The sequence below is a fragment of the Anas platyrhynchos genome, chromosome 1 (genome assembly GCF_047663525.1).
Source record: "Anas platyrhynchos isolate ZD024472 breed Pekin duck chromosome 1, IASCAAS_PekinDuck_T2T, whole genome shotgun sequence".
Taxonomy (NCBI): domain Eukaryota; kingdom Metazoa; phylum Chordata; class Aves; order Anseriformes; family Anatidae; genus Anas; species Anas platyrhynchos.
In genome coordinates this window covers 134,799,533-134,812,694 of record NC_092587.1, presented here as the reverse complement: position 1 = coordinate 134,812,694, position 13,162 = coordinate 134,799,533, and positions in this window count along the sequence as shown.

Below are 13,162 nucleotides of genomic sequence, written 5' to 3'. Positions count from 1 at the left end.
TAAAGCAGATGTATGCTGTGTACTAAAAAATCTCTACTTAGAAACCTGTCATGAACAATGAGTCCACGTTACTACAAAACACTCAGAAAAGTAGAACATTGGATTACTATTGTGTATATAGCCTTCTCTAGACTGCATGTATGTTTTTGTGCATAAGCTTATGATAGCTAGTGTGGATGAAAACACAGAAGGTTGGTTATTGATGCAATCTTGTTGGTAATATAAACTGATCTGTAAACTACATATATTTACAGAGAAATATATACACGTATAAAAAATTCTATTCTGAAGTCTTTACAAGGTTGTTGTTGGTGAAAAATTAACAGAGATACCTTTGAGTGAAATACTGTGACTTAAAGATTGTTTTACACATCTCAAATATAAACATATGTAACTGATCTTGCTCTCTGTCCCAGACAGTGGTCAATGGAAGGAAATAATATCTAGTGTGTATCTAATATGAACTATTTTAGGCTGGAATATTAGGATAAAACAAATTACAGCCTGAATGCCTGAATGGCTGTTTCTTTTCTTTTGTTATAAACCATTTCTAGATAGCTAGTTTAGGACATGTCTATGCTGTAAACAGACACATTTAAGACAAACCAAACTCCTTCTTCCCCAGTTTTATAAAAGACATACTTGAACAGAAAAAAAAAAAAAAAAAAAAAAAAAAAAAAAAAAAAGTATATATATAAATATACATCTATATAAGTTTTTCATTATTATTTTTTTTCTATTAGTTTCATAGTATTAGTTTGATTCTGTATGCTGACTAGATACATGAAGTGTGATATAGAGCAAGCTAAATTATATCACAGTTATTGTTATTTAATTGCAGGTACCTCTTTTATTTTGGAAAACTGGATTGATGTAGACTATTATTATATTTACTTGGTAGGAGCTATGAAGAAAGAACTAATATCTCAAAGTCTTTGTACTTCTCAGGCATGGTTCTTTCTATAAACACGACTTTTTTTTTTTTTTTTTTTTCTTTTTCATTTTATCATCAGAAGGTGATTTATTGAAAATAATCAACATTTTAAAAGTTTTCTGTTACTTATCCTAATGCTAATATTTCATATTCTAACAGAAAACATGTTACCCAATATTAAACATGGTGAAGATCTGTTTAATATAGAATTTAATATGAATTAAATATGAATTGAATGTGAATTTAAAGACTTGAGACACTGCATAGAGACTTGTGTGCATGCAGAAATATCTCTTTGCAAGATTCAGAAACAGACAACTTATTTGTAAAGTTCTATCTTATGTTTCTGAGCTTCAGAAATTAATCTTCTACCTTCTTACTTTAGAAAAACAACTTTACGAAGCAAGATGTATCTTGTTCTTTCTCTACCTAACCTGAAAACTTACTTAATAATCTGGAGATTTTGAATAACGTTGTTAATGGGATATACTGTAATATGATGATTTTTTTTTCTTTGCCTTATGAACTTATTTGATTTCATTTCAGTGGAGACTGCGAAGTAATCAGGAAAGTTGCTTAGCAACTCCCTGAATAAAACATCTTGCTACATACTTGAAAGACAGCAGCACAGTATTTCATCCTTGAAGGTTCTCATTATATATCACTATCATGGTTGTCCATAGTGTTGTCAGAAGAAAGTCAATTTGTTAAAAATAAATGGTACATAAGATGTTGATAAGAACATTACCTATAGAAAGTATTACCCCATAAGACTAGTATTTTCTTGACATTTTCTGTTATACTTTTCCAAATCATTTAATTTTTTTAAGACAGATAAATCAAGGAAAGACTGTTTAGCTCATAATGATTTTCTGATATGACTAATATGGAATAGAAATATTTCAAGGGACAAAAATCACCATTTTATCCAGCAGTTCATGAAAAGGTGGTGATTTTTTTCCTTGAATAAAATACTTGTTGCTCCACCACAACAACTTGATATGACAGATCTATACATCAGAGGAACATAGAATATCATTACCTGTAGCTAAATTACAATACTCAAGCTCACATTAAATAGTTCTAGTGGCTTAAATATGGTTACCTAATTATATGGCATACAAATAAATGATAATCATAATATAGACCTTGCCCTGGAATCATAAAGAGCTAGACATAAGAAAAAAATCTATAAATTATTAACCATATTTCAATATATCTTTGATGATTCTGTCCTTGGGTTTCTAATGTATGCTAATAAAGTATATTTTATTTTTAAATACTTTATAATTTGGAGGTACTTTAGTGCCAGTTACTTTATAATACAAGTACTGCTTCCAATACATTTATTTCAGCAGTTGGCTTTAGTGCATGTACTAGAATTTATTGCCAATTAATGATGTAAAAAAAAAAAAGGCTCGGTTCCAATTTACTTATAGTAAGATTTACTTACTATTAATACATTTTGAAAGGTATTCTATGATTACATTTTAAAATGTTATTTTAGGTATGACACTTTCTAAAACTCATTTTAAAACAAGCTATTGAAGTTAAGATTACAGAAGTGTGCCACTTATTCTTCAGTTGTAATGCCTTTTTATACAAAGATTCATATTCTATCAACAGTCTTAAACAAACAAACAAACAAAACACATGACAATTTTTATTTTTATATATTCACACCCAGTTTTATGGCTCTAGTTGAGATGAATGAAGAACTATCTTGTTTAGTGAGCCCAGCCAAAGATAGATGTGATGGTCTACAGCACAGAGTGGGTAGCAAATATAAATGAACAAAAACAGGAAAGGATGGGAGGGAAAAAAAAAAAAAAAAAAAAGTATTATCTCTCTCTATTACTTGTATAGAAATTGAACCAGTTAACATATAAGGCTGATTAGCTGTAGTGCAGTTGTAATTTAAGGCCCTATAAATATGTCAGCCTGCTTGGAACTAGCCTCAGCATCTGTAGTACAATAGCAATGTTAACATCCTGACCAAAGCACAAAGCAGGAACAGTTGACTTACCTTGCTGCTGAAAGCTGAAGTATTTCTGGTCTCAGCAAAAAGGGTGCAAGAGTGGGAGTGAAGCTCCAGTATAACACCAAAGTATAAAGATCTCTGATGTGGTTTCTATGTAAGTTTCTAAGTAAGTTTCTATGTGTGAGACTTGATAGGTTATATGTACAGAGCACATATGACAGAAATAATTACAGGCTGTTGAGGAAGACATGTATTGCAGGACATTATTACATACATAATATGTATGTGTATATATAGTGTGTGTACATTTATTTATTTGTATATTTATTCATATATATGTTTATGTATTTGATACAGATCAAAACTAGCATTCAGAAGGCTAGTCAGTAACTAGTCAGATTTTACTGAGAGTGAAAAGAAAGTGTATCATTTAGATTAAAATATGCTAGCTTTTCCATTCCTAAAATGACAGAAATAAATCCTTTATACTGCCTTTCAATTAAATGCAAAATCTGTTACTGTATGTTCTTATCACATGAGAGATTTTCCTCCACAACAGTTCAGTATTTAAAGAAAAAAAAAAAAAAAAGAAAAAAACCCCGGAGCCAAGTGAATTCCTGGTTAATGTGCCTGCCATCAAAAATATTAGAGGCATCAGCATTTTACCCTATAAATCACTTTAATGAACCATATTCAATCAATAGTTTTAACAGCTGATAGATGTCTAAGAAACAGTTGTTACTGCACTTGACTAATCATCTAAAAACAAAATTTAAGAGTGCTGTCCTGAGACTTCTAAAAGCTTTGTCACTATTCCTGAAGGTCCGAGACACAAAATTCTTCATTTAAACCAGTGAAATCAGACATATTATTTCTGAAACTCAGCTATTTTTGAAACACACAATTGATACATTTTAAATTAAAATACTGGTTTGGATCTTCATCTTTATGACAGGTTTGGATGTAGGGTTTTGTTGTTGTTATTTATTAATATATATATGTGTTAATTTCTGGTGGTGTTTATTTCTGTATTGTGGTGATATCTACAGGAAAAAATAACAATAACAACTTAAAAATGTATTTCAGCACCCTTCAGTAATCCATTCTCGCTGAAATCATTTTGGAGATTGTAAACCTCTGAATAGTTTTAAGAAGGCAAAGGCAAAGCAAAATAAACCCCTGTCAGTAAAATGCTGGATATTTTTTCAGCATGAAACAATTTCTTCTCTTTTTCAGCAGAACAAGGGTTCTTGTTTAAGGTTTGGAACTGACAACATTGTCTGGATCAGTGACATGTATCTGATCTCAACAACTTACTGCTAGAAAAAGGTGCATTTACACCTGTGGATTTCTAATGTGCTACAGGGCCCTGTAATCCCTAAGAGCTTCAGAAATAGCAACTTGTATCTGTCATATGGCTAGGACTACTTGTCTCTCAAACTAGAAAATACCCTTCCAAAGTACAGCTGTACAATCCTTTTTTTTTATTTTTTTTCTTTTTCTTTTTCTTTTTCTTTTTCTTTTTCTTTTTCTTTTTCTTTTTCTTTCGAGACTGTACAAAATGGTATTAAAACTCTTGCTAAACATGTCTTAGAAAAAAGATTATGCTACTGTCATATTCTCCACAGTGACTTGTCCAATTTCAATCACATTTAGACATCGTTTCCAAGGAGTGTATTTTCCTGCTGAACGTGTCTGCTACAAAAGACCAATGCAGCAGTTGCTACCAAGGTTTGTAATTTTTTTTTTTTTTTTTTTTTTTGTGGTGATGGTTGGTTTTTGTTTGTTTGTTTTTGTTTGCTTTGGTAGATATTAACTATTTCCATGCAACCAATCAGATATATGGAAATAAAATCAGTGCCTACAGAATAAAAGTATCATCCATTTTTGCCCAGAAGCCCTTGATTTGCAAACCACTAAAGTGTACCGAAGGTAGACTGAGTAAGAATGTATTACCCCACCTCCCTTATCTTCCCTAGTCATCCATTTTCAGTCACTGCCAGATCCAAGATAATGGGTTGAATTAAATTAAATATTTACATTGTTACATTCTTAAATATTAAAACCTTTGTTTCTGCTGTGGACACTGTAAAGTATGACTGCTGTCCTCAAGCTGCCATGCCAGAAAGTTTCTTCCACAGATTGTGTATTTTAGATACTCTTGGGTATTGAAATGGCAAGTCACCTACATTTAGCCTCTGAAGCCCTCTGCAATTAACGCAGCACAAAGCAAAAGCATAATACAGAATTTGTGTCAATAAAAAGCTGAAAAAGCATACAAAGAGAAGATGTAAATATTGAATTTCATGTGAAAGCCATACATCATAATGTAGCAAGTCCCATTTTAACTTTTGAAGTGAAATGCCTCTGAGACGGTTAAACAGATTAACTTTTGAATAGATTCAGCAGGTGAACATTCTGCTGATAAATTATTTAAAGTTGTTATAGCACATAATAACAATAATGTTTCTAGGCAATTTTGTCAATGGAAGAGGCTAACAAATGAAAACAAATTACACATGACCCCCAAAATAACAATGCTGGGAGATACCATGAAATCATATCTTTATGGAACTGAGGAATGCAGCAGCTTAAGGAGAGTTCATGTGTATTTCTATGTACAGTTCTGACTATCCGTGGCATCATATGGTATGGGATATCCCTTTGGCTGATTTGGGTCATCTGTCCACGTTCTATCACCTCCCGTCTCCTTGTGTACCCCAGCTTCCTCATTGACAAGGCAGTATGAGAAACAGAAAAGTCCTTGAGTCTGTGCAAGCACTACTCATCAGCAACTAAAATATCAATGTGTTATCGACACTATTTTCATCAAAAATCCCAATCACAGCATCATGCAAGCCTCAGTGAAGAAAACTAACTCTATTCCAGCCAAAACCATAACAGATGTTTGTCATGGGAAGTTCAAACAATTCTTCTTCATGTAGGGTTTCAAACTTATGTGCAGAAAATGTTAATGAACTAAAAACGGGCAAGGAATGGACTTGCCCCCAACTACTACCAGCCATATGCAGGGGAATGGATATATTTTTGCTTCTTAAAAAAATTATACAAATGGGTGTCTTAATGGGATGATGCCAGCTCACCAAAGGAGAATGAATAAAAAGCCAGGTTAACAGAATAAAGAAGAGCTGCATGACATACAGAGGTCCTTATTTCTTATTTAAATATAAAGTGAAACAAAACAAAGTAAAATAAAATAAAATAAAAAATAAAATAAAATAAAATAAAGTAAAATAAAATAAAATAAAATAAAATAAAATAAAATAAAATAAAATAAAATAAAATAAAATAAAATAAAATAAAATAAAATATCAATAGTATAGACTTAGTTCAATTCCATTTAAAATTCCAGATGATATGAGGGAAGAGCAGACATCTGATATTTCCTGGAAACAAAGATACCCCATTCCAGAGTTAACTACTCCTTATTGAAATAAATAAATAAATATCAACAAATTATTATTATTTTGTGATATTTTCACAAGCACAAATTTCACAAGAGTTCACAAGTTTCACTTAGATTGGGAGAATGTATCTTTCCACAGAAATAAGGTGAAAACTTAAAACAAAATTAATAAAAATGCATCTTGAAAGAGGCTCTACAGATTTAAAGTTGTTATACGTACCCTTCTTATATGTACAACTGATAATAATGATTGATAATACCACCAAAGAACAAAAGATATAATTTGTCTGGTTTTCACTGATGAATTCAATACTATAAATGCACTACTAAAACTTTTAATAATATGTTTGTGATAATGTAAACATAACCACCAGATTAATAGGTGGTTATAACCACCAGATTAATAGCTGGTTAAAACACCTAAAATTAATAGGTGTTTTTGTTTGCTATAGCCCTTGTATCAGTACTTGAAAATTTTTGTACATATTTACTGTATTTTTGTACAGTCACTGATTGAAGCAATAAATGGGTCAGATATTTTGTTGCCCTTTAATGATGATACCCTTCCTCTTTTTGCTATCATGTAAATAAAGTTGAGGAGATTATGTTAGAAAGCACATGCTATTGAAAAAAAAAAAAAAGTAGTTCTATGAAATAGGAATGAGACACTGCTTTTGTGGTCATTGAATCAAAGTTCCCACTGAATGCAAGGACACATGATAGGACTGCTCAATCACTACAGAATACATATGTGCTTGTGTGTACATTTATGTGCTGTTATCATGTACAAACATAAAGGTGCCTTTTCAGAGTTCTGTCAGCGTTCTTAGCAAAATTTGCTAGCTTTAAAAAAAAATTATAAACCCGAAGAAAAATACATCTATAAGTTGTATTTCAGTGAAGGCATCCTGATATACATTTCAGCATGTTTTTAAATCCTCTGACTGAAACTCACAATACTTTACCAGCTTAGAACACTGATAGTAATTCTATTACCACTGCAATAGCCATCCCTCTCTAATTCTCTAGACACAATTACTGTGCACCACACAAGATGAATACAAATTAACATAAGGGAAAAAAAAAAAAAGAAAAAGAAAAAGAGAAAATCATAATGGGCTAAAATGTTCCAGCAGGGGATGATCATGCACTACCCAGCGTGGCAGAATAAACTCTCAGAAAAAGAAAAAAAAAAAAAAGTAAAAAAAGAAGAGAGGGAAGCAGGAAAACAAACAAACAAAAAAAGAAAAACAGAGAGGAGAGGAGAAGAGAGGAGAGGAGAGGAGAGGAGAGGAGAGGAGAGGAGAGGAGAGGAGAGGAGAGGAGAGGAGAGGAGAGGAGAGGAGAGGAGAGGAGAGGAGAGGAGAGGAGAGGAGAGGAGAGGAGAGGAGAGGAGAGGAGAGGAGAGGAGAGGAGAGGAGAGGAGAGGAGAGGAGAGGAGAGGAGAGGAGAGGAGAGGAGAGGAGAATGTGAACCCAAAACACCAAGCAATGTTCTTTATATGACTGTTTTTTCCCCTTCATAATTTGCACAGATAAAATTAAAATTTTACTTAACACTTATCTAGATTTTTTTTTCATTGCAGCTATTTGCTCTTTTAGAGAACACAGTCAGTGTCAGGCAGAGAAAAATATCCATTGTTTTTCACTTTTTAGTCAGTAAATACTTCTGTTTGAATTTATACTAAATTATAGGGGAAGAAATTTAAATGCAATACATTTTTTCTTGAATAAAATCCTAGATCTTTTTTTTTATCTTGTGGATGCTCCAACCCTGGAAATGTTTAAAGCAAGGTTAGATGGGGCTTTGAGCAACCTGGTTTAGTGGAATTTGTCCTAAGCATTTGACTTACTGTTACAGGAACTCTCAGGGTGGGATTTGCAGTCAGTCCTGGAGACTTCTTGGAGGCATTCCCTGCTCTGAATAGACTCATTGATAGACTTTATTGATATACTTAAATATGTTGATTTATATCCTGGAAGGAGGATTTGGCTGTTCCTGAGACTTCTGGAGGTCGTTTCTGCTTCAGAATTGACTAAATTGTGCATAAATTTAATACCTGTAAATAGTCAGGAGTGGACACACAGGATAGTCTGCTGTAGTATTTAAGATACATTAGGCTACTGAGTAATTAGGATATGGTTTGCATGTAGTTTAGGCTAATCAACAGAAACAGATCCTCCATAAACCAGAGTAGTCACATCAGGTTATGGGCCAACTGGTTATAAGAACTGAATCATAGAATCAAAACATGGTTTGGGTTGGAAGAGATCTTAAAGATCATCTAGTTCCAGAACTCTTCTGCTCCTGCCATGCAACCTTTAGCCCCTAATTTTGCTTATTAAGTTGCATGCTTTACACATGTCAACAACTTTCTTCCAAGCAATGTCCCCATCATACTATGACACCTTTATTGCAAACCTCGCATATACTGTGTGTATGTCTTCATTATAATGATACCAGATTATGGTATATCAAAGCTTCTCAGAAAATATTTGTTTCTTTCAGTCACCTTTCCTGAATTCACCTTTAAATTTATACTGCACTCTGACTGCATTGGACATTCTGACTTAAATATGAAGACAAAGGCAAAACGTATTTTTGTCCATATAATATACATTAGACACTTTCCTAAAAATCCCATTACATAATATAAATAGAGATTTGCTGTTTAGTCGGATCTTACTTTTTGAGAACCACTGAATCTGGATGAAAATTCAGAAAGCAGGAACTGCTTTTGATGTTGTTCGTGTCCAGCAACCATCATAATGGAGCAGTCATCTAATCTGCTTAGTCTGATACAGACTGCACATTTGTTGCTTGATTGAATTCTGGCTTTAGTGGTGATGATATCACTAGGATTATAAACATTACAAGATAGCTGCCAAGAACTATCACAAAATCACAGAATTGATTGGGCTGGAAGGGACCATAAAGACCATTCAGTTCCAACCTTCCTGTCATGGGAAGGGAAGCCATCCACTACATAGGGTCTTGTCCAACCTGGTCTTGAACATCTCCAGGGATGGGTCATCCACAACCTCTCTGGGCAACCTGTTCCAGTGCCTCACCACTCTCTGAGTGAAGAATTTCCTCCTAGCCTGTAATCTAAATCTCTCCTCTTTTAATTTAAAATCAACCCCCTTGTCCTATCATTATTTACCTGAGTAAAAAGTTGTTCTCTATCTTTTATAAGCCCCCTTTACGTATTGGAAAGCTTCAATAAGGTCACCCCAGAGCCTTCTCTTCTTCAGGCTGAACATCCCCATCTCTCTCAGAGATTCTTTGTAGGAGAGGTGCTTCAGCCCTTTGATCAATTTCATGACCCTCCTCTGGACCCACTCTAACAGGTCCACATCTTTCTTGTTCTGGGGACTCCAGACCTGGTTGCAGTACTCCAAGTGGGGCCTCACAACGGCAGTGTAAAGGGGCACAATCACCTCCCTTGACCTGCTGTCCACTCCTCTTTTGATGCAGCCCAGGATGCAATTGGCCTTCTGGGCTTCAATTACACACTAATGGCTCACATAAAGTGTTTCATGAACTACAGCTCCCAAATCTTTCTCTGCTGGGCTGCTCTCAATGAGTTCTTCACTCAGTTTCAAAATTGCCTTGTTCATTGTTTCTATAAAATTTGACAGGAAATTTGAAGTTCTTTCTTTACTGGAAAAATTTAGACCTTGGTCCAGAAACATGAAACTCTTGAAGTCAATAAGTCAAAGCCACCAGGGAATAATTACATTATTGGTAAAGTACAAGAAATTTGTGAGTGAGGTCCTAAATCCTTGGTGTAATAAATGACTGAGTCCCAAATAGGATTCCAATCAAAGTTTACAATTTATTAAATGAATAGAGGTAAGCAAACAGTGCTGGGTGCTCCACCAAGACGCATACAAGTTACATCAGGCGGCTGGTTTTTATGCTCCCAGGCTAATACATATTCATTATTACTTCTAGAAAGGGCAAGGTCATAATAATTAGTTCCCAGAATCCGAACCTCCCACTGGCGCATGCATATCAGTCTCCGGTAGTCCCTCTGGGGGTCTTTTCTGCTGAAGGCTTGTAGTCTTCTTCCCAGGCTTTTTGCTTGTCCTTCTCCTTCGTCCCTCTTGGCCAAATGTCAGAGACTTGTGCAGCGTCCCATGCAAGCTTTGTCTTTTGGTTGTCCTTCAGCTTTCCTCTTCTCCTTAATCTCTTGGCCGGATATCAGAGACTTGCATAGTGTCCCATGCAATAGTCACAATACTTAGCAGTTATTCTGAAACTGTCCCAGATATCAGAGACTCAAGGTTTACCCTTAAAGCCCTCTATTGACATGAATTGCTGAAACATTCCTTACACTTGGTATATATTACAATGTAGTATCCAACATATTCTTTCTCTTTTACGGAAAATAAATAAATAAATAAATAAATAAATATATCAGAATATTTACAGTTATAAATACAACCCTCTTTAACTTATGTATGCCTTAAAACTTTAGTAGACAACTCAGTGACTTAAAGGATACAAAAATGCTTCTTGCTGTTGTTGTTGCTGTTTCAACAAAGTGTAACTGATTTTAGTCTATTTGACTAAACCTATTTCCCCTGTTTGTTTTGTATTCTTTGAATACAGCTTTTAAGTGATAGAAGACTACTCTATATCAAGTTGCCTAAGCAGATTCAGCTAGGTTTAATACATAACGCATGGATTTTTAGCCAGAGGATAGGGTATTTGGTGGACATGTACATTAGTGCATTTAAAAAGCTACTTTTGTGTTTTGTTAAAGTTATCTAAATTTCTACACCTGAGTAACATCAAAGTTTTCAATTTTTGAGTTTATGACAATTACTTTGCATACCATCAGACAAATATCAGATAGGGTGAGAAGTCTTTACAAGGCATATAAACCACCATTTTAGAAAAATGCACAAGCACACTGTATTTTTCTCTCTACTTTATCAAGAGCTATAATGTTTATGCCACAAATCTACCATTTTCTGATGTAGAACATCAACAAATTTGCTGATGACACAGGATGTTAGTAGAAGTGACATGCACGTTAATATTTTAATTTCCTTCTGTTTCCTTTTTGCCTTCCTTCCTCTTCTGAAAATTATGTGCTTTTAAGAAGAAAAACAAAAAACAACAACAACAAAAAAGAAAAAATATACCAACATCCCTCTTTGGATCCATGCATAAATTGATGCTTAGGAACTGCTATTATGCATGCACTGGGAGTTCCTTACTTAAAGCATATTGGCTCCTGGAGAAAATAAATAAATAAATAAATAAGTTTTTGTTTTAAGTTTTCTACAGATAATATAGTCATTCTTATGTAAACATATAAATCAATTTTCTACGTTAATTCTTTAACTATTCTTATCAGGATTTTTTTTTCCCCTACATTTACTAAACTAACTTTTGACAGTGATGCCTAAACACATAATGATAAAACAACATAGTCCTATTCCCAGAAGCTATTCTTCTATGCTGAGACAGAGAGAAGACAATTTCTCTTTCCCTGCATGCACTTGCTCTTTTATTGCTCTTTTTTATTGCTTTCACTCGTTGTTTTGTTTTTTATTGGCTCAGCTCTGGTCAGTGGGTCTCTTTGTAGCCTGCTGAAACAGGCCTGTATCTAACATGAGGAAGCTTCTGGATTCTTCTCAGAGAAGCCACCCCTCCAGCCCCCCCTAACAAAACCTGGCCACATAAACCCACTACACAGGATGCAGTTGGCTTTTTGAACTTCAAGCACATGTTGCCAGCACGTGCTGAGCTTCTCGTCAACCAATACCACCAGGTACTTCTCATCAGGGCTCCTTTCAATCCATTCTACACCCCATCTGTTTTTGTGCTTGGCATTCCCTAGGCCCAGATGCAGGACCTGGTTTTATCATAGTATGTTGGGTATGTGTCACACACAGAATCACAGAATCATCTAGGTTGGAAGAGACCTCCAAGATCACCTAGTCCAACCTCTGACCTAACACTAACCAGTCCTCCACTAAGCCATACCACTAAGCTCTACATCTAAATGTCTTTTAAAGACCTCCAGGGATGGTGGCTCAACCACTTCCCTGGGCAGCCCATTCCAATGACTAACAACCCTTTTGGTAAAGAAGTTCTTCCTAATATCCAAACTAAAACACCCCTGGTGCAACTTTAGCCCATTCCCCCTTGGCCTGTCACCAGGCACATGGGAGAATAGACCAACCCCACCTCGATACAGCCTCCTTTAAGGTACTTATAAAGAGCAATATGGTCACCCCGGAGCCTCCATTTCTCCAGCCTGAACAAACCCAGCCCCCTCAGCCGCTCCTCATAGGACTTGTTCTCCAGACCCCTCACCAGTTTTGTCGCCCTTCTCTGGACTCTTTTGAACACCTCCACGTCCTTCTTGTAGCAAGGGGCCCAAAACTGAAAACGGTACTCGAGGTGCAGTCTCACCAGAGCCGAGTACAGGCGGACAATCACTTCCCTAGACCTAAATCACTTCCCTAGACCTAATATAATAATTACCATAATTATGTTGGTGTCCAATGCAAGCACTGTCACCTGGGCATTTAAGCAATTATTTTGCTTGCCTTCAGAACTGCTTTGCTTAAAAGTAATTGAGAACCAATTTGTCTCTTAGCAATATTTGCCAGGAGTGTCTTTGCTTAGCCACCTAACCTCTGTCAAAAGTTATAAAACAGTCATCAAATATGGTGAAGTTCCTTTTAAAGATTAAGTATTTTTATTGCTGATTATATTTTATTTTTAGTTAGGTATAACTATTATATACAATGATTCTTCTATGACGTTTGTAAATCCAAGCAATACATACAGAAAA